The sequence below is a fragment of the Sapajus apella genome, unplaced genomic scaffold (genome assembly GCF_009761245.1).
Source record: "Sapajus apella isolate SASKATOON/1434 unplaced genomic scaffold, GSC_monkey_1.0 scaffold136, whole genome shotgun sequence".
Taxonomy (NCBI): Eukaryota; Metazoa; Chordata; class Mammalia; order Primates; family Cebidae; genus Sapajus; species Sapajus apella.
Genome location: NW_022437076.1, coordinates 2,559,962 through 2,587,547, shown reverse-complemented (window position 1 = coordinate 2,587,547; position 27,586 = coordinate 2,559,962). Strand labels below are relative to the sequence as shown.

The 27,586-nt window shown below is 42.6% G+C and overlaps 1 protein-coding gene and 1 long non-coding RNA gene across 5 annotated transcripts in view; both read left to right on the top strand.

Annotated features, from left to right (window-relative positions):
- SMG6 (SMG6 nonsense mediated mRNA decay factor) overlaps positions 1 to 27,586 on the top strand; it is a 240,643-nt gene that overhangs the window by 143,386 nt on the left and 69,671 nt on the right. The window lies entirely within an intron of this gene.
- Positions 19,992 to 26,205, top strand: LOC116540100. The gene is made up of 2 exons (XR_004264302.1): positions 19,992 to 20,172; positions 25,828 to 26,205. It is a non-coding gene; the product is annotated as an uncharacterized LOC116540100 (long non-coding RNA).

The following is a 27,586-nucleotide window of genomic DNA, read 5'->3' as shown; positions in this document are numbered from 1 at the left end:
TTATATGCCTTTGAGTGTAAATATTCTGTTCTGTTTTTTTCGTCAGTAATTTTTCTCCCTGATGTATTAGGTCTCCATTCTTTGTCCTATATAGGTCACTTTTTCTGTCATTATTTTAATCTGTTTTTGCTTTTCTTCTGCATTCTGGGAAGGTTTCTCAAGTTTGTTCTCTGTGTAATTGATTTAAATGTTTATAGTGTTGATTCTGCTCTTCTTCTAGTTCAGGTTTTAAGTCTGTTATTGCATTATTTGTTCTCTTACATTATATCTTATAACCTTTATTTTTTGCCTGCCTTTTCGTCAGTCCACACACATATATATATATATATATATATATTTTTTTTTTTTTTTTTTTTTTTTTTTTTTTTTTTTGAGGCAGAGTCCCAGGGTCTGTCACCCAGGCTGGAGGGCAGTGGCACGATCTCAGCTCACTGCACCCTCCACCTCCCAGGTTCAAGCAATTATCTTGCCTCAGCCTCCCAAGTAGCTGGGATTACAGGCATGCGCCCACCATGCCTGGCTAATTTTTTTGTATTTTTAGTAGAGACAGGGTTTCGTCATGTTGGCCAGGCTGGTCATCCCAACACTTTGGGAAGCCAAGGCAGACAGATCACTTGAGCCCAGGAATTTGAGACCAGCCTTGGCAATATGACAAAAACCTGTCCCTACAAAAAATACAAAAATTAGCAAGGCATGGTCATATTGCACCTGTAGTTCCAGCTAATCAGGAGGCTGAGGTGGAAGAATTGCTTCTGCCCTGGCAGCCTAGGCTGCAGTGAGCTGTGATCATGCCACCATACTCCGACCTGAGAGAGAGCAAGACACTATCTTTAAAAACAAAACGAAACAAAAACTCAATTGAAAGAATATAGCAGATAGTACCTTCTTTTTTATCTGGTATATTTTTCCCAAAATATGTTTTATTTCTCTATTTGTGTGCCACATTCTCCTTTTTATTAATATATTGCAGATTGTTTTCTTGGACCCCCGCTTTAGTTTCTAAAATTTCGTGCTGGTCACTTAACATTTCTTTCAACAAAGAAAAATACTTGCTTCAAACAGATTAGGTAGATTCTCGCTGCATACCTTCTTTGTCTACAGTATTTTATTTATTTAGAGACAGAGTTTCGCTCTTGTTGCCGAGGCTGGAGTGCAATCGCACAATCTTGGCTCACCACAACCTCCGCCTCCTGGGTTCAAGTGATTCTCCTGCCTCAGCCTCCGGAGTAGCTGGGAGTATAGGCATGTGCCACCACACTCAGCTAATTTTGTATTTTTAGTAGAGACAGGGCTTCTCCGTGTAGGTCAGGTTGGTCTCGAACTCCTGACCTCAGGCGATCCGCTCACCTCAGCCTCCCAAAGTGCTGGGATTATAGGTGTGAGCCACAGTGCCCAGCTGTTTTTTTGTTTTTTTTTTTTGAGATGGAGTCTGGCCCTATCGCCCAGGCTGGAGTGCAGTAGCATAATCCTGGCTCACTGCAACCTCCACTTCCCAGGTTCAAGTGATTCTCCTGCCTCAGCCTCCTGAGTAGCTGGGATTATAGACACCTGCCACCACACCCAGCTAATTTTTTTATTTTTAGTAGAGATGGAGTTTGTTGTGTTGGCTAGGCTGGTCTCAAACTCCTGACATCAAGTGATCCGCTCACCTCGGCCTCCCAAAGTGCTGGGATTATAGGCATGAGCTACCACACCTGGCCATTTTGTTTGTTTGTGTTTTTGAGACAGGATCTCACTGTTACCCAGGCTGGAATGCAGTGGTGTGATCATACCTCACTGCAGTCTTGACCTCCTGGGTTAAAGCAATTCTCCTGTCTCAGCCTCCTGAGTATCTGGGACTACAGGCAAGGGTCACCTCACCTGGCTAATTATTCTTACTTTTTTATTAGAGACAAGGTCTCACTGTATTGCCCAGGCTGTTCTCAAACTCCTGAGTTCCAGTGCCCCTCCTGCCTTGGCCTCCCAGAGTGTGCTCACAGATAATAGTTGAAATCCCCTACTCAAGAATGGAGTTTGTACATATTGAATATCCCTAGTCCAAAAATCTGAAATACAAAAGACTAAAATTCAAAGCTTGATTTCAGATTTTCCCATTAGGGATGCTCAACCAGTAAGTATAAAATGCAAATATTCCAAAATCTGAAATACTTCTCATCCACAGAAGTGTACATAGAGTCAAACTGTCTGTATTGTTTTGTAATGTACTTTGTTCACTTAACAATAGATACATATTTCCATGTTTACCTATAACATGAATTTACAAGCTACGTCGTATTGTATGAATATATTATAGTATTTATTTAGTCTTCAATCATTAGATGTTTTATAGGAAGTTACTAACTTACCTGTTTTATAAACGATGCCATCTCAGGCAGCCTTACACATAAGTCTTTTGTTTTCACCCTTTGAGATAGTTTCTCCTCTTTAGACCTCCCTGTCTGTCATTTCATGGATATCTGAAGGGACTTAGAATAGTTCCCAAGGATGAACAAAGAAGGAAAAGTTCATATGAGTGGAATAGGATGCTCAGACTGAATTTATCTGCATCTTTCTCTCTGGATTGAATGTTCCTCAATCCAGAATGAGGAATGCCCTGGATTCAAGGGCACCCCAAAGTCTAGAATTTGAGTCTTTCAAGAGAGAACTTGATTTTTTTTTTAAGGCAAATCCTTGAGACTTGAGAGTGCTCTGAGTGGTCCTAAGTATATGCACAGTCTTATCCACATCATTTAGGAAGTGTGTTCAAGGGCAGAAGTGTGAGAGTAGCAGTAGTGCAATGTCTAAGGACCAGAGGGTCAGGACAGTGTCCTGGACTTCAAATGATGGAGGCAAGATTGCTTATAGATGAACAGTGACTAATGATGATGACTGGTATATAAAACCTGAAGGTGAGCGAGCTGAGATCATGCCACTGCACTCTAGCCTGGGTGACAGCACCAAACTCTGTCTCAAAAAAAAAAAAAAAAACCAGAAGATCAGTTACGTGAGCATACCTGCCTGCCTATCCTACCTACCTGCCTACATACAATCTTTGTCTCAAGACTTACTAAATATAAAATTGAAATTGGTTAAGAAGAGAATATATGATAGAGGAAAAAAACATTGATTTAAATTTCTGTCCTGGTACTTTGTTTCACCCTTTTTAGTTTTCTTTGCTAATATTATCTCACATATGTAAAAGAATATATATTTTTACTTCATAATTGTATTTACTTTTATTTATTTTTTTGGGACAGGATCTTGCTCTGTTGTCCAGGGTGGAGGGCAGTGATACGATCATGGCTCACTGCAGCCTTGACGTCCCGGGCTCAAGCAATCCTCCCACCTCAGCCCCTTGAGTAGCTGGGGACGACAGGCACATGCCATCACACCTGGCTAATTTTTAAATATTTTGTGAAAACAAAGTCTCACTATGTTGCCTAGGCTGGCCTTGAACTCCTGGGCACAGGTAATCTTCCTGGCTCAGCTTCTTGAAGTGCTGGGATTACAGGCATGAACCACTGCACCCAGCCCATATTTTTAGATATTTAAAACAATTTAAGACCAGGTGCAGTAGCTCATGTCTGTAATCTTAGCCCTTTGGGAGGCCAAGGCAGGTGGATCACTAGAGGTCAGGTGTTCGAGACCACCCTGAGCAACATGGTGAAATTTTATCTCTACTAAAAATACAAAAATTAGGCAGGTGTGATGGCAGGTGCTTGTAATCCTAGCTACCTGGGAGGCTGAGGCAGAAGAATCACTTGAACCCAGGAGGCAAAGGCTGCAGTGAGCCAAGATTGCGCCACTGCACTCCAGCCTAGGCGACAGAGTGAGACTTTGTCTCAAAAAAAATAATAAATATTTTTAAAAAGATTTATAGTTAATTCCTTTACTTTTATTAATCAACTTACTAATATGTATTTACATACAATGAAATATGGCTGGGCACAATGGCTCACTGTAATCCCAGCACTCTTGGAGGCTGAGGTGGGTGGATCACCTGAGGTCAGGAGTTCGAGACCAGCCTGGCCAACATGGTGAAACCCCATCTCTACTAAAAGTTAAAAAACAAAAAACTTTAAAGAAATGTATACATTTGAATGTGTGGGTGTATATATACCTATATCAAGATACAGAATATTTATACATTCTGTGTAAGGACCACCTCAATCAAGATACAGAATATTTCCTTTTCCACAAAGTGTTTCCGAGTGCCTCTATCCCCTATTCTATCTACTCCCTGCCCCTAACAACTGCTGATCTGATTATTCTCAATATAGATTAGATTTACCTGTTATTAAGTTTCATATAAATGGAATCATATAGTTTATACATCTAGGTCTTTGTTTTGTCACTCAGCATAACATCTATGAGATTCATCCGTATTGTACACTGTATCTTTTCAGTCATTTATAGATTAGTAGTATTGCATTGTATGGACATATCACAGTTTATCCATTCACTTGACAATGGATATTTTGGGCTATTTTTGTTTGGGGGGTTATGAATAAAGATGCTGTGAACATTAACGTACAGGTCTTTTTGTGGTCATATATTTTCATTTTTCTTGAATAAATATCCAGGAGTAGAATTGCTTAGTCACAAGTATGTATCTAACTTTAAAAGAAGCTGTCACACTTTTCTGAAGTGATTGCACCATTTTATACTCCCACTAGCAACATATGAGCATTCTAGTTGCTTCACATTCTTGCCAACACTTGGTATTTCGAATCTTTATTGTTTTCGCCATGGTGGTAAGTGTGAAGTAGTGTCTCATTTTAGTTTTATGTTTTGGGGTTTTTTTTCTTCCCCCGAGACAGAGTCTCACGCAGTCACCCAGGCTGGAGTGCAATGGCGTGATCTCAGCTCACTGCAGCCGCTGTCTCCTGGGTTCAAGCGATTCTCCTACCTCAGTGTCTCAAGTAGCTGGGATTACAGACATGTACCACGACACCCAGCTAATTATTTTGTATTTTTAGTAGAGACGGGGTTTTCACCGGTCTCTGCTGGTCTCAAACTTCTGACCTCAAGTGATCCACCGGCCTTGGCTCCCAAAGTCCTGGGATTACAGGTGTGAGCCACTGTGCCTGGCCATAGTTTTAATAGTCATTTTCCTGATTAATGATGAAAATCTTTTTATGAGTTTACTGACAATTCTTATATCCTCATTTTGGGAAATATTCTAATCTGTCGGTCATTTTTAAACATTGGAGGTGTTTTCTTGTTGAGTTATAATAATTCTTCATAGATTCTGGACACAAATACTTGTCAGATATACACCCTGTGAATATTTCTTATAGACGACTGTGACGGGTTTGCCTTTTTGTTTTTTTTTTTTTTAAACATAGTATTGAACAGGAAACTTATTTTTGAGACAGGGTCTTGCTCTGTTTCCCAAGGGATCCTCCCACCTTAGCCTCCCAAGTAGCTGGTACTGCAGGTGCATACCACCATGCCTGGCTAATTTTTGTAGTTTTTGTAGAGCCACGGTTTTACCATGTTGCCCGGGCTGGTCTTAACTCCTGATCTCCAGCAATCTGCCTGCCTTAGCCTCCCAAAGTGCTGGAATTACAGGGATGAGCCACAGCACTTGCGCTTCCACTGGCATTTTGACTATCCAGTAGGGACTTCCACTTTTAAGTGCCTCAGATATTCCCGAATTGCCGTCATTTAGGACAAAGGCTTTTGAACGTTTGATGTTTTTGTGGGCAATTTTTTGTGGTATCATTGTTGTCAGTAATAGGAAAAATGAATCTTTGGCTGCCTAAGAGTGAATTCAAGTGTTTCTTAACTACCAGTAAACTCAGAAACAACCAGATGAAATAGTATAAAACCTCATTTGTAGTGAATGCTTATCTAGCAATACTTTTTTTTTTTTTTTTTTTTTTTGGCTCATACATACACCCCTCTCTAAAGTGAAGAGAAGAATGATAAACTGTTCTTAATTCTAGAATGCGAGGAAAACATGGTTTGCATATGTGCAGCAAAAAAACTTTGGAAGGTTGGAATTGCACAATGAGTGTAGGTTGAGCAATTGCTTAAGAAGGCATACATGTTTGGCAGGGGGTGTCCTTTGCTCTTGTGCAATTAGGGAACTCCAGAGCTGCCTGGATAGGGGGTTTCCTTTTCTTACATGCCATTTAAAAAATTAACTTCTTCCCTTCTTTTCAGTGTTCACTCCCTTTTTATTACTCCCTTGCGTTCTTATGTGTGATTTCTTTCTTTTAAGGAATTACACAAACATGTATGTGTCCCATCTCTGTGACTTTGATTAGAAATGCACCTGGGTCAGGTTCTGCTGGTGGTGGGGGGAGAGGTTGCTGATGGTTTAGGGATTTCTAGTTCAGCTTCTTGTCACAAGTGCAATACTCAGCTGGTTCTAAGCATTTGAAATACAGGTTAAAAATCAGCCAGCATTCCCTGAGATTTCTTAATACTAGAATTTTGCAGACTTTGTAATGAGTGTTATGAGATTTTTCCCTGTTTTGATGTTAATGGTAACCAACACCTCCTGATGAAGATCATCTGCAGGCTTTACCACAAAGTAAAACTTAACTTTAAGCTGAGAGCATAAGAGCCAAACAGTAAGATCCAGAGCTAGACAGGATTTGTTTTGGCCAAAGGAAAGTCCTTGTTTTCTGCCTTCTTCCCTTTGGCCTGCTCAGGCACACTCATGTTGGATGGTACTTAGTAAGTGTGCTTCTAATTGTAATTCTCTTCCACTTTCCTTTGTGCTAGGGGTACCAAATTCTGTTTACCCCCATCTTTGCTCTGTTCCAGAGGAACAGGAGAGGTAGTTGGGTCAGTGTGCCAGGAAAGCAGAAGTTAAGTATGTGGATTTCATAGCTGCATGTATGAGTGTTTTTGGGGCAGGGAACTTTTAATGGAAAACATTTGTGTTGCATCGAAAACAGTGAGGCCTGGTTAGAGTCTGTCTGCTTTGTCTGTCAGTCTGCTCCCTACCAGCACTAGTCATTGTTCTCCTGGGAGTCTCAGGCATATTGCGGTTTCTTCTGCTCTTGCTAGCCCCTAATCTTGCCAGAGTTTTTGTGTCATGGGTGGCCCCTTGTGCAGTCCGGAGTTAAGACTGCAAAGTTGGTGACTAATGGCTTTGAAGAAGGTACTTCTGCCCACATAGGGGCTTTGGGACCCTTTTTAGGTTAAGCCTTAGGAGGGAGAAGGGTTTCTAGCACAAACAATGGAAGAAACGTGCTTAGATACATACAAACACTTTTTTAAACCCTTCTTTTACTGTTAGCAAGGCATGAACTAGAAGAATGGAGGCACGCCTGGCGGCACCATGCCTATAATCCCAGCACTTTGGTAAGCTAAAGCGGGAGGATTGCTTGAGCCCGGAAGTTCGAGACCACCCTGGCCAACATAGTGAGACTGTCTCCAAAAAGAAAACAAAAAATTAGCAACACATGGTAGTGCATGCTTGTAGTCCCAGCTGCTTAGAGGCTGCGGTGGGAGGATTGCTTTAGCCTGGAAGGTCGAGGCTACAGTGAGTGAGCAGTGATCATGCCACTGCATTCCAGCCTGGGTGACACATTGAGACCCTGTCTCAAAAAAAAAAAAGAGGAGAGAAAAGCTTGCTGTTTGGGCTTGCCATTTCATTTGTAAATGCTCAAAAGGGATGCACCTGGGTACCCAATCTTGCATCCGACAGGCTGATGTCAGTCAGGTTGTATGTGGCTGGATGTTTTGGGAAATACAGAAGAAAAAGTGCTAATTTCCCTGAGGATAGTGTTGCTCCAAGATAGAAGGACTTGTAATTTGAGCTTTTACCTTTTTCTTTCTTTCTTTCTTTCTTTTTGTTTTTTTGAGAAGGAGTCTCTCTGTCGCCCAGGCTGGAGTGCAATGGCACAGTCTCAGCTCACTACAACCTCCACCTCCCAGGTTCAAACGATTCTCCTGCCTCAGCCTCTGGAGTAGCTGGGTTTACAGGTGCCCACCCACCACACCCAGCTAACTTTTTTTTTTTTTAATTGTCAGTAGAGATAGGGTTTCACTATGTTGCCCAGGATGGTCTTGACCTCCTGCCTCAAATGATCTGCCCGCCTCAGCCTCCCAAAGTGCTGGGATTACAGGCATGAACCACCACACCTGGTCTGAGCACTTTCTAATCCCAGTGTCCCTGAAATTGGCATTTGTTCATCATTTTTTAAAAAGGGAAAGAAAGAAAAAAGAGCAGCTCAGCTCAGTTTTCTGGGTCCCCAAGAAGGTACTCCACCAATGTGGTTTTCACATTTTCAGGTTTTTGGCTGGTGAATAAGATTAAGCAGAAATGCTCCTTCCCCTGATAACAATACATTCAAATGCAGGATCAGGAGCGTGTGGATTAAAACCAGACGGTGGATGATTAATACTTCTGCTTATAGAGGTAGACATGGCAGCTTCCTCCGTTTAAATGAAAAAGCCTTTTCTCTGCATTTGTATGTGTGCATATGCTTACATGCTTGTGCTCTTTGAAGGTGAGAGCTGAGTTTCTGTACCATTTTATTCCTCTTGAAGCACCCAAGAAGTGCTCGAAGGCCTAAGTTGTGAAGCAGAGGTGTGAAGATGAGACACTATGGTAGGATTGGGAATATGTTCTCTTTTTCAAGCTAACTGCCTTCATAGCTTTTTGGGTACTGCTGTAACACACATCTTTTTCCATGGAACCTACTTGCTCCTTATGGTCATGTAACCTCATGATGAGAGGCATACTTTTTCATTTAACCTACTGTATCTTTGGAAGTGGCTACCCTCATCATTTTATTAATAAGAGAAACTTTATTATTACAGGGATACTTTATGTTTTTTCCCTTTCCCACTGAAAACATGACAGAGATTGCTTGGTCCAGGAGTGGTAGCTCATGCCTGTAATCCCAGCACTTTGGAAGGCTGAGGCGGGCGGATCACCTGAAGTCAGGAGAGTTTGAGACCAGCCTGGCCAACATGGTGAGACCCTGTCTCTACTAAAAATACAAAAAGTGCCCAGCGTGGTTGGTGCATGCCGGTAATCCCAGTAATCCCATCTGCTGTGGGTGCTGAAGCAGAAGAATTACTTGAACTGGGAAGGTGGAGGTTGCTGTGAGTGGAGATCACACCACTGCACTCCATCCTGGGTGATAGAGCAAGACTTTATCTCAAAAAAAAAAAAAAAAAAAAAAAAAAAAAGATTTCTCCGAGTATACCTCATTTTTTTTGAGGCAGAGTCTTATTTTGTTGCCAATGCTGGAGTGCAGTGGTTTGACCATGCTCACTGTAGCCTCACCCTCCAGGGCTCAAGGGATCGCCCTACCTCGGCATCTGAGTAGCTGGGACCACAGGTACACACCACCACACCCAGCTAATTTTTGTATTTTTTGTAGAGATGGGATTTCACCATGTTGCCAAAGCTGGTCTTGAAGTCCTGAGCTCAAGCAGTTCACCTACCTTGGCCTCTCAAAGTGCTGTGATTACAGCCACTGTGCTGTTCCTATGCTTTTTAAGTAGAGATTAGCAGGTGTTTGTTTATTAATAAATAGTTTCAGTATTCATTTTTATTAAGGTCTGTCCATATTAACCCCTTCTGGCCGGCAGGCCTCTGGTTAGTCTAGGCCTCTGATTTCAGCTTGAATATATACTTTGCTCTTTGGAGAAACAGAGACTCCTGCCTAAATAAACAGGACATGAAAAGGGAGGAGGAAAACCAAGAGGGCATAAAATTCCTTTTATTCCAACATCAATAAATCTGTGTGTGTTTTACAGGGTTGTCTCATTTCAAGGTGAAAGTGGGCTCTGTCTCACCCTGTCACACTCTAGATGTATGCATCTCCAGGTCTCCGGAGTCATAGCCTGGAGTGATGCTCCCATGGTTTACCCTTTTCCCTCAGAGACTCTCAGCGACCAAGATTGGTGGGTTTACATAAATTAAAATTTACTCTTTGTTGTACAGTTTTGAGAAACACATACTTTTATGTAACCATCACTACAATTAAGATACAGAGCATTTTCATCACCCGCAAAAATTCCTTCATGCAACCAGCCCCCTTCCCACCCCCAGTCCCTGACAACCTCTGATGTTTTGTCTCTATAACTTAGCTTTTTCCAGAGTGACATATAAATAAAACCATACAGGCTGGATGTGGTGGCTCATGGCTATAATCCCTGCACTTTGGGAGGCCAAGGAGGGTGGATCACAAGGTCAGGAGGTCAAGACCAGCTTTGTCAATATAGTGAAATCCCGTCTCTACTAAAAATACAAAAAATTAGCCAGGCATGGTGGCAGACATCTGTAATCCCAGCTACTTGGGAGGCTGAGGCAGGAGAATCGCTTGAACCCAGGAGGCAGATGTTGCAGTGAGCCAAGATGGCGCCAGTGCCGCCAGGCTGGGCAATGGGGCAAGACTGCATCTTAAAAAAATAAAAATAAATAAAATAAAATTATATAGTACATGGACCAGGGGTGTCTAATCTTCTAGCCTCCCTGGGCCATCTTGGAAGAATAATTGTCTTGGGCCACACATAAAGTACACTACACTAACGATAGCTGATAAGCTAAAAGAAAAAAAAAGAATCTCATAATGTTTTAAGAAAGTTTATAAATTTGTGTTGGGCTGCATGGAGCACAGGTCAGACAAGCTTGATATAGAGCTCTTGAGTCTGGCTTCTTTCACGTAGCATAATGCATTTGAGATTCATGCATGCTGGCTGCTGCCTGCATCAATCACAGGTTCTTTTTTGTTGCAGAATAGTATTTCATTGTATAGATACACTATGATTTGTTTATCCATTCACCAGTTGAATATTCGGGCTGTCTGCAGTTTTTGGTGGTCATTGGTAGAATTGCTATAAACATTTGTGCATCGGTTTTTACATATCTTAAATGAACTTAAGATTTCATTTCTCTTGGTTAAATACTTAGGAATGGAATGGATGGTTTATGTGATAAGTGTATCTTTAACTTTGCTAGAAACTGCCAAACTTTTTCCAAAGTGCATGTACCATATTGCATGAGCAGTTCCTGTTGTTCTGTGTCCTTGACAGTACTTGATACTGTCGGTTTATTTGTTTTTTTAAGTAATTATAATAGGTACCTCGTTATTTTAATTTGCATTTCTCTAGTAGCTAATGATGTTGAGTATCTTTTTATATGTTTATTTGTTATCCGTGTATCTTCTTTAGTGAAGTGTCTAGTCACATATTTTGCCTATTGTTAAATCGAATTATTTTCTTACTGAGTCTTGAGAGGTCTTTTTATATTTTGGATGCAAGTCCTTTGTCAGATACAAATGTGTTGCAGATATTTTCTCTCAGTCTGTGGCTTGTGTTTTCACTTCAGAGACTAAGTTTCGACTGATTAAATGCTGAGAGCTGAAGGTTTAAGGCTCTCTGGGTAGAGGAACATAAGGATATTGAGACCTTAGTCAGCAGAAAGATGTGCGGACCACCCCTTTTGAAACTGTTTATTTAAAATAAAAGAAGGGGGATAAGGAACCTGCCAAACTGAGTTGTCCAGACAGATTTCTGAAGCTTTTTTCAATTCGCTTTCCTGTCCCCCACTATGATGTAGATTCTGGGCTCTTTTATCAACTGGGTTCTTCACTTCCTGCCATCACTCCAAAACCATCAAGGCCTCTCCAGCTCAGGCGGACTCCGAGCAGAATACCCAAGATGTCAGGCCAGCTTCTTGCCCATAGTATATTCCAGAGTGCAGTAGTTTTTTTGGTAGGTAGTCATTCCCAGAATCTAAAATGATAGCCTCCAAGGAGCCACTGCTTTCATCTCCAGCTGGACTCTTTCAAACAAGCATCAGCAGAGTCTATCTAGTCAGGGCTCTGCCACACCAGGTTCTGCCATGAGAAGCAAATTGGCAGCAACATACAGGCCCTGAGGCAGTGGAATCCAATTCTCAGAACCTTCTCCTTGTGGGGCTCTTTCATGTTTCATGGAATTCTTTCCACTGGGCAGCCACATAGGTATAGGGAAGATGTCCTGCCCCACTGGGTAAAAGTCAGGAGAAGATACTATGTGGAATTTTGTCGCTTTTTAATTGCTGATCCCTGTTAAGGTGTTTTTCTTAAGCAGCATTTGCCACTGACTAGACATTAGTCAAGTTTCTTTTTCTTTCTGCATGTGACATGGATCACTAACACTGCATGTGATGGTCAGAGGAGACCTGCCTTAGTGCTGGAGGTCTGTCCATTTCTCCGGGACAGTGGAGCCTGGTCATGGCTCTCTGGCTTCTGACCGTAATTGGAGCGATGTATTCAGAGAAGAATTTCTGAGCCTTCACGTGTATCAGCTATTTGCATGTCTTTTTGTAAGCAAAGCAGCAACTTTTAGGCAGGCTTAAAACTTGCTTTTTCTGCTCATGAAGGTACAGCTTTCTCCTTACGAAGGACAAATAAATTCAATTGAATATAAAACTGTAATTTGGAATAATATTTCAGGCTTTAAAAATGGAGGGACGGATTAAAAAGTTCTGCAGTAAATCTGCAAATGTGGAATATAAGGGAAATGGTCCCATCTGGAAAACCCTACTAGTGGTGCTGTGGCTGGTTTGTGGAGCAGTGCAGATTGTGGAGTGAAAAAAGACCCCGTAGTCTTGAAAGATGACAGGCTCCTTAATTGATGTCCATTTCACCTGGTGCTGTGCCAGCTTATGTTGGCCTCGGTCCAGCGTTCCTGTAATTTGGGAGCCAGGTGTGAAGCATTTTTGTTCCATCTTGTTCCCCAGTATCTACAGAAGCTCACGCATCTTACTTGAGGCAACAGCACGCCATAGGAAACAGATGTACAGGTAGAGGTGGAAGGAAGTATCACAGCTGGGTTATGGATTTTTTTTTTTTTTTTAATCCTTCACACTCCAGTGAGATCTGGGTTTGAGAATTGGGGCAAAGGGTATTTCACAGCCTTGGTGTAAGATGTGACTATCAGGTATCCTAATTAGACCGATACTCATTTGTGATTTTAAAAACATGTCCTACTACCTTAGAGTCACACTTTGTATAGGCAGAGATCTTTTGTGATTTGCCTTTGCCTGACTTCTGGGAGCAGCAGTATAAAATGTGATAGGAAGAACATCTCAAGATGGCCATCAGAGTGAATCTGATGACTTCCATAGCATCTTAGGGCCAAGGGAACATAGCCACCTAGAGGTTAGCTACCCCTGATTAGATGGGGCCTGACTGTGTTCTTTGGGGATGTTGATGAACACAGTAGAAAGTGCTCATAACATCTGTTCAACACGTTGGTGTTAGGCCCTTGATGCTGTAGACCGGCCGTCCTCAACCTTTTTGGCACTGGTTTCATGGAAGACAGTTTTCCACAGACAGGGTTACTAGTGGGTGGTTTCGGGATGAAACTGTTCCACCTCACGTCATCAGGCATTAGTTAGGGTCTCAGAAGGAGCACGCGGGCTAGATTCCTTGCACACGTGCTTCACTGTAGGATTCGCACCCCACTCCTATGAAGATCTAATGCCGCTGCTGACCTAACAAGAGGCGCGGAGCCCAGGAGGTCATGTTCGCTTGACCACAGCCCCAGGGTTGGGGACCCCTGCCCTAGACTATGGTTGCAGTTGCAGAAGAAGACGTTTTTCCAGAATCTAACATGTCTCCTTTCTGCCCCTCCTGCTAAACTGAACATTAACCAGCAGGCATTTCTGCCTTTCAGGATTATAAGACATAAGTAGGATCCTCCCTGTGGGAGCATTAAAGTCCGGTGGACTTAGGACTGAAACGCCAGAATTGGTGATTTGCCACTGACTTACATTTTGATATAAGGCAAGTTTTTGCCCTCTAGGACTAAGAGCCAGCTCTGTTTCTTCTTTTATGGGGAGGGCCCAACCCATGAAAAGACAACTGAAAGAATCCTTTTTTATTTCTTTCTTTAACTCTGTATCTCACACAGACAGAGCTGAGGGTAGTGTTTGGCCTTGGCAGTCAGACCACAATATCAGGGAGTTCCTACAAGCCTGCCTAGGCTGCTTTTTGCTCCAGGTGTATCAGGGTCACAGGACAGCCCTTGGTTCATGGGTAGCTTTTATCTGTTCTTCCCTGTGTCGTCAATACCAGAACCTGCCAAATGCTAGAAGGCAAGAGGGTGAGGTAAGGAAGAGACATGATTCTTGTTCTTGTTTTTTGTTTGTTTGTTTGTCTTTTGTTGTTGTTGGCTTTTTTTTTTTTTTTTTTTGGCTCACACTGTACTCTCAGAAGCCACCTATCATGCTTAAAAGAGAAAGTGTTACTTCTGACCTTATTTTTCCAAGGGAAGGAGTGGGGAAGCTCATGTGCTTTTTTTTCCCAGAGACAAGGTTTAAACTAGAAAACACACTTGGGTTAGCGAGAGCCCATGCAATGGCCTGTGTGAATAAGCGTGTTAAATCATGCTTATTCTATTTTTTATTATGGTAAAATACACATAAGATAAAATTTACCGTTTTGACCATTTTTTTTTAGATGGAGTCTGTCACCCAGGCTGGAGTGCAGTGGTGCCATCTCGGCTCACTGCAACTCCTACCACCCAAGTTCAATCGATTCTCCTGCCTCAGCCTCCTAAATAGCTAGGGTTACAGGTGCTTGCTGCCACACCTGGCTACTTTGTGTATTTTTAGTAGAGACAGAGTTTTGCCATGTTATCCAGGTTGGTCTTGGACCTCAAGTGATCTGCTCGCCTTGGCCTCCTGAAGTGTTGGAATTACAGATGTGAGCCATGGTGCCTGACCTTTCTCTATAAATTTGACTACTTTGTAAACCTCATATATGTGGAATCATAAAATATTTGTCCATTTGTGACTGGCTTATTTCACTTAACGATTTCAAGGTTTATCCATGCCGCAGCACATGGCACAATTTCATTTCCCTTTAAGGCTGAATAATATTCTGTTGTGTGCATATATCTACCACATTTTGTGTGCCTCTCCATTTGTTAATGGACACTTGGGTTGCTTCCACTTTTTGGCTCTTGTGAATAATGCTGCTGTGAACATAAATGTACAAATATCTCTGAGAGCCTGCTTTCAATTCTTTTGGGTATATACCCAGAAGTAGAAAGTAGAATTGCTGAATCCTATGGTAGCTCTGTTTAATTATTTTATTTTTTGAGGTGGGATCTCACTGTGTCACGGAAGCTGGAGTGTAGTGGCACACTCTCAGCTCACTGCATCCTCCACCTCCTGGGCTCAAGTGATCCTCCCACCTCAGCCTCCCAAGTAGCTGGGACCAAAGGCACGCACCACCACACCCAGCTAAGTTTTTGTATTTTTGGTTCAGATGGGGTTTCACCATATTGCCCAGGCTGGTCTCTAACTTCTGAACCCAAGCAATCCATCCACCCACCTCAGCCCCCCAAAGTGCTGGGATTAAAGGTGCCAGCCACCGCACCCAGCCATCTATGTTTAATTTTTTGAAGAATCATCATACATTTTCCACAGCGGATGTACCATTTTACATCCTCACAAACAGTGCACAGGAATTTCAGTTTCTTCACTTTCTCACAACACTTTTGTTTTTTTAATAATAGCCATCCTAGTGAGTGTAATGGTGCAAAGTACTATTGCACTGGGGTTTTCATTTTTCATTTTCCTAACGACTAGTGACGTTGAACATCTTCATGTGTGCTTATCTCTTGTGTACATTTTACATTTATAATTTCTCCTTTCTCAGTTGATTGTCCTTGGAATGCCTGAGCATTTTTGTTTTTTAAGAGGTAGGGTCTCATTATGTTGCCCAGGCTGGACTTGAACTCCTGAGCTCAAGTGATTCTCCTGCCTCAGCCTTCCTAGTTGCTGAGACTACTGGTGTGCACTGCTACACCCACCTAGGCTTTGATCCTATATTGGTATAGGCTACTTGTGTGACCTATAAACTATAGCTTTCTTTTTTTTGAGACATACTCTCGCTCTGTCAACCCTGGCTGGAGTGCAGTGGTGCATTCTTGGCTCACTGCAAACCCCGCCTCCCGGGTTAAAGCAATTTTTCTGCCTCAGCCTCCTGAGTAGCTAGGATTACAGGCATTTGCCACCATACCTGGCTAATTTTTGTATTTTTAGCACAGATGGAGTTTCACCATATTGGCGAGGCTGTTACCAAATTCCTGACTTCAAAATGATTCACACACCTCAGCCTCCCAAAGTGCTGGGATTACAGGTGTGAGCCACTGTTTGAGCCCCTATAACCTATAGCTTTCTAAACCAAGCAAACAAAAACTGTCATATATACCTTCTTTTGGATTTTCTTCCTTTTTTAAGCAAAAATGAAATACCTCTGTAACCTCTCTGGGCTTCTGTATCTTCTTCAATAAAATAAGGAAAAGATCTGTTGTGAGAATTAAAGATCAGCTCTATGAAAGCACTTTGTAAAAGACTAGCCTGGCCAACATGGCAAAACCTGATTTCTACTGAAAATACAAAACTTAGCTGGGTGTGGTGGCACATGCCTGTAGTCCCAGCTACCTGGGAGGCTGAAGTGGGCAGATCACTTGGGCTTAAGAGCTCAAGAATCACTTGAACCTGAGGCAGAGGTTGCAGTGAGCCGAAATCATGCCACTGCACTGTAGCCTGGGTAGCAGAGTCTTGGTCTCAAAAAACAAACAAACAAACTTAGACATTATCATCTTGAGCCATCAGATTCACTGTTACTCAGATTCTTTGCCAAACCTGAAGGTAAGACAAATTTACAACCTTTTTGTCTTAGACCAAAGGCTGTATGTTTCTTTGGTAGGTAAGAGGAACAGAGCACAGGTGACCTACTTATTCATATCTCTTCATCTCCCAGTATGGGGTTGCTTCCTCTGAACTAGGGCAAGGGTCAAGTCTCTGACCGGGTTTTCCCCTCAAAGTGGTCACAAAGTCTGCTGAGCATCATTTAGAGATGTGGATGCCTTGGCCCCATTACCTGCCCATCTAAAGTAAGTATGTTATGTAATTGAACAGATATTTACTACTTAGTATGTGCCAAGCACTGACATTCATGCTTTCACATCCTTCACTAGGTTTTACTTAATCATATTTTTGCATTACTGTTGTCCTTTGAGAATTATAAGCTTCCACATACATTATTTTAGTTCATTTACTCATATCTTCTAGACCTGTTTTCTCCTGTTGTTTCTTTGTTTCAACAAAGAGAAATATTTAGGGAAGGAGTCCTTAAAGATTTTAGTTATTCTAAATAATAGTTTTAGTTATTCAGATGCTGCTATTGAGATTTAGATAGAGCATCATTCATCTACTCAGGAACAATTACAGAAAGGAAGAACCTGCATTGAGCCAAACTTCAGAGTGGATCCTGCTTTCCGGAAACGGAAACGATGTCAGTTACCAGCATTCAGCTACTTGAGCTCAGAGTGGATGAACAAGGATGGATTTTCCTCCCTGTGGCTTCTTTGTTGTTGTTGTTGTTTCTTTTTGTTTTTATTGCTGAAGATACATCAGCATCCTCTTCTATGGCTTCTGATCCAAGGTATGCTATATGCATCTTGTTGTTGTTGTGAGACAGAGTCTCTCTCTGTCACCCAGGCTGGAGTGCAGTGGCACAATCTCAGCCACTTTGGCCTCCCAGAGTGCTGGGATTACAGGTGTGAGCCACTGTGCCCAGCCTACATGAGGTTTTTAAAACTCAAAAGAGTGTAATAGGGTCTTTCCTTTTTTGTTGGATGGTAGGATTAGATACACTGAACAGCCTTCTCGATTAACACAATAAAGTGTTCCCTATAGGCCAGGCACAGTGGCTCACGCCTATAATCACAGCACTTTGGGAGGCTGAGGCGAGCAAACTGCCTGAGCTCGGGTGGAAGACCAGCCTGGGCAAGGTGGCGCATGCCTGTATTCCCAGCTGCTTAGGAGGCCGAGGCATGAGAATCTCTTGAACCTGGGAGGTGTAGGTTGCAGTGAGCCAGTATCACTCCACTGATCTGCCTGGGCAACAGAGCGACAGAGACTGTCTCCAAAAAAATAAATAATAACATAAAATGCTAACTATAATGTAATGCGTCCTGAGCTGGCATGAAAACGAGAAATCTGTAGATCTTAAGAACTAAATGAACAAAATATTTCTGAAAAGTAAGCCAGTGCCAAAGCTGGCTGGTGCTTGCCCTGATGATTTTTGTCAAACTGTGGAAACTTTGGGCTTATGCTTTCAAAGCTGCTTGGAATGTAGCAAACAGGCCTAAAAGTGTGGGGTGCACCTTAGGTGAGGAGTCATACCGGGGGCCCTCCCTAAAGCTGAGATTTCAAAAGAGCTCCTGTGTAAGGGCCAATGAGAAGAAAACCTCACTGTGAGCATTTTATGACCATGAGTTAACCCTCACCTGAGTTTTTAGTTGGAATTCACACTACCTATGTACTCTGGAAAACCGTGAGCAGCAGATGGTTTAATTTAAAGTGATCTCCATCTGATAGTGTCCCAGGGTGACTGGCAGAAGCAAAGACAAATCCTCTCTGGAAAAGAGCAGCTTTAACTCAGGCCGCAAAGAATTCCCATGCAAACAGTTTCATGGAAATCAGCCCACAGCCTTTAATATACTTAAAGTAAATAATTGTCATTCCCAAAAGCTATCTTATAAAGGATAAACAAAGGTGACCAGGCATGGTGGCTCATGCCTGTAAGCCCACCACTTAGGGAGGCCAAGGCAGGAGGATCACTTGAGCTCTGGAGTTCAAGACCTGCCTGGGAAATATGGTAAGACCCCATCTCTACAAAAAGATTTAAAAATTAGCCAGGCATGGTGGCATGCACTTGTAGTCCCAGGTAGTTGGGAGGCTAAGGCGGGTAGATGCCATAAATCCAGGTGTTTGAGGCTTCAGTCAGCCATGACCCAGCCACTGCAGTCCAGCCAAACTGATCACATTGTGCCCTTTAGGTATGTGCAGTTTTAATACACTTTGGTTATACCCTAATGACATTGTGAAGAAAAAAACCTAAAAGAATATTTTTAACCCCTTTAGCTTTAAAAGACATAATTTATTATTTACTAACTATAAGAGTGAAGACATTTTAATACCGTTTTAAAATGTTAATTTATTGAGATAAAATTCACATTCCATAAAGTTCAGCCTTTTAAAGTACACAATTCTGTTGTTTAATTATATTCATAGAGCAATATAACAATCACCACTAATTTCAGAACATTTTTATCACCTCAAAAAGAAACCGTATACCTATCGTGTCATCTCCATTCTCCCCCCTTCCTAACCCCTGTCAACCACTAGTCTACTTTCAGTCTCTCTAGATTTGCCTGTTCTGGTCGTTTCATACTAATGGAATAATATAATTACGTGGCCTTTTGTATCGGCTTCTTCTGGTTTGCTTAATGTTTTAAGGTTCATCCATGTCACAGCTCATATCAGTACTTCATTCCTTTTTATGCCTGAATAATATTCTGTTATATGAATATTCCACATTTTGTTTATTCATTTATCAGTTTTATAAACATTTAGGTTGTTTGCATTTTTTGGCTATTATTAGTAATGTTGATATGAACATTTGTGTATGAGTTTTCATGTGGACATATGCTTTTATTTCTCTTAGATATATATACCTAGAAATAGTGTCATTTGGTCATATGGTAAACTGTGTTTAACTGTTGGAGGAACTTCCAGACTAAACGGTTTTCCAAAGAACCTGCAACATTTTTCATTCTCACTAGCAGCAAATGTATAAGGGTTCGATTTCTCCACATCTTCACCAAGACTTCTTACTATTGTCTTTTTTATTATAGCCATCCTAGTGTATGTGAAGTGGTATCTCAGTTGTGATTTTCACCTGCATTTCTCAATAACTAATGGTGTAGGACAGCTTTTCATGTGTTCACTGGCTATTTGTATTTCTTTGGAATATTAACTATTCAAATATTTGCCCACTTATAAAATTGGGTTGTCTTTTGTTGAATTGTAGGAGTGGATAGAGAGAGAGACAGACAGACAGACAGACAGACAGACAGACAGACAGACAGACAGACAGTCAGTGTGTTGCCCAGGCTGGTTTTGAACCCTGGGCTCAGGCAATCCTCCTGTGTTGGCCTCCCACAGTGCTGGGATTACAGGCGTGAGCCACCACACCCAGCCTTGAGTTGTAGGAGTTCTTTATAGATTCTGGATACAGTCCTTTATCAGATACATGATTTGCAAATATTTTCTCCCTTCTTTGAGTTGGTTGTCCTTGCACTTTCTTGAACATTTTAATTTTTATGAAGTCCAATTAATCTGTGTGTGTGTGTGTGTGTGTGGTTTTTTTTTTTTTTTGGGGGGGGGGTTACTTGTGCTTTAGTCTGATAAAGACATTTTTAAACAATAAGAACCGGGAGAAGCTGGTGTGCACCTGTATGCCCAAGGCTTAGGAGGCTGAGGCAGGAGGATCACTGGAGCCCAGGCATTGGAGTCCAGCCTAGAAAACATAGTGAGACCCTTTCTCCCCCCGCCCCCCCCCAAAAAAAAAACGGAGAGAGTTTAACACCAAATATCCTTACTAGAGGAAGTTTCTACCTGAAGTACATATGTTAAAAAACTATCCTAGATTCCAAAGGAATGGTGAACAATGATTGTGACTATGAAATTGGATCAGATCGATTACAAAAGAACCATAGAGTTAAAAGGTTCCTTAGAAGACATCAGGGTTAGTCTCTTATCTAATGAAAAAAAACTTCCTCCAGTGTCCTCAATGGCCTCTGCTTCAGATACTTCCCCAGAATTTACTCTATCATGAGATAGTCACTATAACAAGTTTTTCCTCAGGCTGGGTGAAGTGGCTTGTGCCTGTCATCTCAGCACCTTGAGAGAGTAAGGTAGGAGGATCACTTGAGCCCCGGAGTTCAAGACCACCCATGCAACATAGCAAGATCCTGCCTCTACAAAAAATTCTTTTAAAAAATTAGCGGGTATGGTGTGCACACATGGTCCTAGCCATTCAAGTGGCTGAGGCAGAAGGATCACATCAGCCCAGGATTTCAAGGTTACAGTGAGCTGTAATTGTGCCACTGCACTCCAGCCTGGGCGATAGAGCAAGACTGTATCTCCAAAAGAAAACAAAAAGTTTTCTCCTCAAAACACAGTCTGCCTTCCTATAATTCCCACTTAATGATTTTTAAAAGGTTTTCTTAAAATCACAAAGTCTGGGGCCAGGCGCAGTGGCTCACACCTGTAATCCCAGCACTTTGGGAGGCCGAGGTGGGTGGATCACCTGAGGTCGGGAGTTTGAGACCAGCCTGACCAACATGGAGAAACCCCATCTGTACTAAAAAAAAGAAAAATTAGCCAGGCATAGTGGTGCGCATCTGTAATCCCAGCTACTCAGGAGGCTGAGGCAGGAGAATCGCTTGAACCTGGGAGGCAGAGGTTGCGGTGAGGTGAGATTACATCATTGCCCTCCAGCCTGGGCAACAAGAAACAAGAGGGAAACTCTGTCTCAATCAGTCAATCAGTCAATAAAATCACAAAGTCTGTGTCTTCTGTACCTGACACACCTTAGTTATTCTTGAAATTCTCTTTTTCTTTTCTCTAAGCTAAACAAACCAGTGCAGTCAAATAGATTCTTGGCTAGTGCCGTGAAATATTAAAGAACTTTCTGTAATGATGCAGTGTTTAATACTGTAATGATGGAAAGTTACTGTTTCTGCACCATCCTATATGGTAACCACTGGCCATATGGGATTGTTGAATACTTGAAATATGGCTAGTGCAACAAATTTTAATGAAATTAGATTGAAATATCCACATGTAGCTAGTGGCTACTGTACTAAACACTGCAATTCTAGATCATTCTGGCCAGATTTCTCTTTGCCAATACCAGCAGTATCAGATTCACCTGGGAAGTTGTAATGTTTTAGGCCCTCCCTCAGCCTTATAACTCTTAAACAGTTGAGGGTGGAGCCCAGCAATCTCATTTAACAAGCTCTCCAGGTGATTCCAATGCACTCAATACTTGAAAGCCAATTCCAGTTTGTCAAGACTTCTGTTAAAAGCAGTGCTCAGACAAGGTCTGACATGCATGGATTTCACCTAAAGACAGCTTCAGTGGCTTTTTTAAAAAAAATTGAATACTGTTCTCTAAGTAGTGCATTGACTGCATGTTATAAGGATATGAAGAATTTTTAAAAATAAAGTGCCAGGCCAGGTGTAATGGCTCACCCCTGTAATTCCAGCACTTTGGGAGTCTGAGGTAGGCAGATCATTTGAGGTCAGGATACCAGCTTAGGCAACATGGCGAAACCTCATCTCTATTAAAAATACAAAAAATAGCTGGGCATGGTGGCCTGTAGTCCCAACTACTTGGGAGGCTGAGGTGGGAGGATCACTGGAACCTAAGAAGTGGAGGTTGCAGTGAGCCGAGGTCTCACTCCCGCACTCCAGCATGGGTGACAGAGTGAGACCCTGTCTCAAAAATTAAGTGCCCATTACAGTTTAATAATAATAATTAGTTAACCAGCTCTTTCCCAGCTGGGCACGGTGGCTCATGCCTGTAATCCCAGTACCTTGGGAGGCTGAGGTGGGTGGATCACTTGAGCTCAGGAGTTCAACACCAGCCTGGTCAACATGGTCATACCCTATCTCTACTTAAAATACAAAAATTAGCCAGGTGTGGTGGTATGTGCCTGTAATCCCAACTACTTGGGAGGCTGAGGCAGGAGAATCACTTGAACCTTGGAGGTAGAGGTTACAGTGAGCCAATGTTGCACCACTGCACTCCAGCCTGGGTGACATAGTGAGACTCTGTCTCGTCGTCTTCTAAACGCAAGAACGGAAGACGAACTCCTTTTTTAAAAAAGGCCTGGAACGGTGGCTCACACCTGTAATCCCAGCACTTGGGGAGCCAAGGCAGGGATCACTTGCGGTCAGGAGTTCAAGACCACCCTGGCCAACTTGGAGAAACCCTATCTCTACTAAAAATACAAAATTGCCAGGCATGGTGGCACAACCTGTAATCCCAGCTTCTTGGGAAGCTGAGGCAGGAGAATTGCTTGATCCCGGGAAGCTGAGGTTGCAGTGAGCCGAGATTGTGCCACTGCACTCCAGCGTGGGTGACAGAGTGAGACTTCATCTCAAAAAATTAAAAAAAAAAAAAAAAAAAAAAAAAAAAAAAAAACCCAGGCACTTTTCCATAAGTCTCACATGGTCTTACAGCACTAGATCCCTGAGCTCTTGATTTTCAGTCTGGCATGCTTTCCATCAATTAGGCTGTTTGATTAAAAAGTCCTCACTGTTTGGTTTGGTGTCTCCCAGAAGAGAAGAATCTGGTTCCTTGGCAAGTATTTTGCCTACCCCATTCGGGGGCTGTTTTGGCCTTTTTTGCACAACTTTCCCATTGTTAGCTGCCTCTGTCGTCACTCCCAGTGCCCTGGAAACATCTCCCTTTTTTAGGGTTTAACAGACTTCACCTATATAGTTACCTTCTTTTAATACGACTTTTGTCCTCTTATGCTTGAAACTTTGAAGAGGAGCTGGCTTGTTCTGCTGGCCTTGAGCCAGATCTCATAACTTCAGGCAATGCCACGCTACATATCTCCAGCAGTTTGGAATGGAGAACAGAGCTAGAGATAAGATCAGCAGCTTTAGGTGATGGCATTGTTTCAAATAAACCATGCATGACCCAAGCTTCCACTTCAAATGGGGAATGAAATTGCTTTATCCTTTGACAGCTTGCTCTATGAAATAAATTTATCTTCACTTAATTGCTTTAGATCCCAAGAGGCTACATACAGTCATTTCTAGGAGATAATTGTATCAAATTTTAAAAATCTGTGACTGTGGACATGAATATGTAACTGCAGTGGACAGGGACAGGGAGAGGTGGGAAAATCAGAAGTCCTGCTGAACTTGCTAGTGAGTTTCCGTTCTCATTCTTAGAGTCCCCTTGGGTCATAGACCACTTTCCGAATCTGCTGATTCAGATGCGGGGGTCCTTGGTACCCCTTGCTGCTAGTATGTTAAAGCATCTTGTCTACTACTCATGTAGCTGGATAGTGTTTTGCTCAGACTCCTCCTCAAACTGGGAGGGGTCAGGCCGGTGGCAGACTTCCGGTGATATGTCTTCATTTAGTCCAACTGGGCACAGTTTGTCTACACTGTAGGCCACAGCCACTGGGAGATCTAGTTAGTGGCAGCTGAAAACCAGCAAACTTGTTGATTTTAAAACATGACTATTTAGATGTTAGGGATAAACTTCCTGTAGATGGGGGACAGGCTTCTTTATCTTGGCATGTTTAAGTATCCAGTTCTCATTTCCCTAAACTTTATATTTGAAAAAAAAAATCTGAAGCTTTCACTGTCATTTTCACTAATCTCAGCCCCTGGCTACCTTTACCCTGTGTTTTTTTTTCTTCTTTCTGAAATTGCAGGGTTTTTTTTTTTTTTTTTCCTGCCTTCTACTAAATAACCATATTTCCATGTTGTGATATAACAACCCCGTAAAAGACCAAAGGCATTTTCCAGGTGTGGACACAGTTCTGGGTCATCTCTCAGCTCTTTTTGTCTGCATCTACCTTTAAGATGACGCACTGGACAGTTAGATTGTGAGCTTCATGAGACCAGCCCTGAGCAACATCCCCAAGTGTCTACCGTGGTGCTCATGTCTTAGGAGGGCTCTGTGAGTTAGAGCCAGTGAGGCACGGCTGCTGTAAAGACAAGGAGGATCTGACTTGAGATACAGAGCATTTTTGGATTGTGTACTAAGATCAGTGAACATCTCAGCCAACTTGGGGGTGGGGCATGTGCCACAATCGATCAAGGTGGTCTGACTCAAGCGGAGAATCTGTATAGGGCTGTCAAGTGCTTTCCAGGCTGAGTCCCACTCGCTGTCTGCTTGCGGGGGTCACTCTCCAGGTGTCTCTTATCCCTTCTTTCTCTTTCTCACTTCATCAGGGTCGGCCACACTCCTCCATCAGTCAGAGGGAGTGTTGCCTTTTCTTTTAAACCCCTCCCCAGGAAACCTGACAGCCATCTTGAGTAAGCCAATTTGCATTTGAAAAGGTCTTGCTGGCGTGCCTCTAAGGGAAATCTGCAGCAAGCACTGTCACATCACTTCTTGGCGTCACATCAAGGAGTTTTTTTTTTTTTTAAGGAATTATACTTTAGCTCACATCTCAAACATGAGCACCTGAATAGCAGCCTGGAGGGGTCATCAGGGTCAGAGTGTTTGTTCTAGTCTGTTTCTTTTGAGCTGGAAAAACATTTCTCCGTATACCACCACCTTTGGTACTCCCTTCTGGAGAGTTGCTTTTCTCCTGCCTGCCTGTTAGTCTGGTAGTAGTAAACTGTACCAAGAAGCTTTCCATGGTTAATAACCTTGATTCAACCCGTTTCTTTTAGTTGGATCATTTTTGACACAAGGTCTCACTGTCACCCAGGCTGGAGTGCAGTGGCAAGATCTCTGCTCCCTGCAGTCTCCACTTCCTGGGTTCAAGTAGCAGTCCTCCCACCTCAGCCTCCCAAGTAGCTGGGACTGCAGGCGTGTGCCACCATGCCCAGCTAATGTTTGATTTTTTTTTTTTTTTTAAGAGAAGCCTGGTCTTGAACTCGGCTCAAGCAATCCTCCTGCCGTGGCCTCCCAAAGTGCTGAAATTACAGGTGTCAGCTGCCATACCTGACCTTAATTGGATCTTCTAGGAGCAGAACATGCCTGTTTTTACTTGTGTTTTATTTGATAAAAATAACATACCAAACTTATGTAAGGCCTTACCAAGAAGGATAATTGAACTTCTGGTGTCTTTACACAAAAAAGCTTAAAAAAAAGGTGAGGGCTTTTCAGGGATTGAATCATTTTTGGTGCCTTTTTTGGTAGATTCCATGAATCCAATTTTGGTGTGTTCAGTAAAGTTTGCCCTGAGTTTGAATTAGGAGTGAGAGAGAGAGAAAGAGAGAGAGAGAGAGAGAGAGAGAGAGAGAGTGAGTGTGTGTGTGTGTGTGTGTGTGTGTGTATTGAACATATGATCTCTTCCTCTGGAAAGATCATTAAATCCAAATAGGGAAATGGAGACTTTCCAAGGAATGTCAAGAGCAGGTGAAAAGAAAACATTTTGCCATAGATATTTAGAATAAGTGAGATAGATCCGATAGGAATGAAGAAGTGCCATGATTTACTTCTATTTCTTCACTGTGTGGCTGACTGAAAACAGTCACTAGCCACATCTGTCTACTTCAGATTAAATTAATTGGCCAGGTGCTGACTCATCCCTGTACTCCCAGCACTTTGGGAGGCCGAGGTGGGTAGATTGCTTGAGACCAGGAGTTCAAGAACAGCCTGGCCAACATGGTAAAACCCTGTCTCTGCTAAAAATACAAAAATTAGCCAGGCATGGTATGCATGCCTGTAATTCCAGCTACTCAGGAAACAGACATGATAATTGCCTGAACTCCAGGACAGAGGTTGCAGTGAACCAAGTTCATGCCACTGCACTCCAGCCTGTGCAACAGGGCGAAACTGTATGTATGTATATAGGTATGTATGTACATACGTGTGTGTGTGTGTATGCCAGGTGTGTTATCTCATGCCTGTAATCCCAGGACTTTCCAGGACTTTGAGAGGCCAGTGCGGGAGGATTGAGCCCAAGAATTCAAGGCCAGCATGGGCTAACATAGTGAGGTCCCATCTCTACAAAAAAAAATTTTTTTTTTTTTTTTTTGAGACGGAGTTTCGCTCTTGCTACCCAGGCTGGACTAGAGTGCAATGGCATGATCTCGGCTCACCGCAACCTCCGCCTCCTGGGTTCAGGCAATTCCCCTGTCTCAGCCTCCTGAGTAGCTGGGATTACAGGCACGCGCCACCACGCCCAGCTGATTTTTTGTATTTTTAGTAGAGACGGGGTTTCACCATGTTGACCAGGATGGTCTCGATCTCTTGACCTCGTGATCCACCCGCCTCGGCCTCCCAAAGTGCTGGGATTACAGGTGTGAGCCACTGCGCCCGGCCTCTACAAAAAATTTAAGTTAGCTGGGCATGGTGATACGGGCCGATAGTCCCAGCTATTCAAGGGGCTGAGGTAGGAAGATTGCTTGAGCCTGAGAGGTTAAGGCAACAGTGAGCAGTGATTGCACCGCTGCACTCCAGCCTTGGTGTCACAGCAAGAACTCTGTCTCAATCAAGCAATCAAAAGTTAGTTAATGAAAATTAAATAAAATTGAAAATTCAGTTCTTCAGTCATAGTAGTCACATTTCCAAGTGGTCAACCGCGTGAGACTGATGGCTGTTGTACTGTCAAGCATAATATAGACTCTTTCCATTATTGCCATAAAGTTCTCTTAGACAGCTTTGCTTTGTGATAAAGTCACTAAGCATAACTCAGTTATAAGGTTGGGGTTGGTGGGGATGGAAGGGGAAAGAGGAGATGTTGGGCAGAGGATACAGAGTTTTCATTAGACAAGAGAAGTAGGTTCTTGTGATCTGTCATACAGCATGGTGACTGGAGTGAATAATATATTTTATATTTAAAAATAGCTTAAGGAATAGATTTTAGGCCAGGCGCGGTGGTTCACGCCTGTAATCTCAGCACTTTGGGAGGCCAAGTTGGGAGGATCACGAGGTCAAGAGATCAAGACCATCCTTGCCAACATGTTGAAACCCCGTCTCTACTAAAAATACAAAAAATTAGCTGGGTGTGGTGGTGCGTGCCTGTAATCCCAGCTACTCAGGAGGCTGAGGCAGGAGAATTG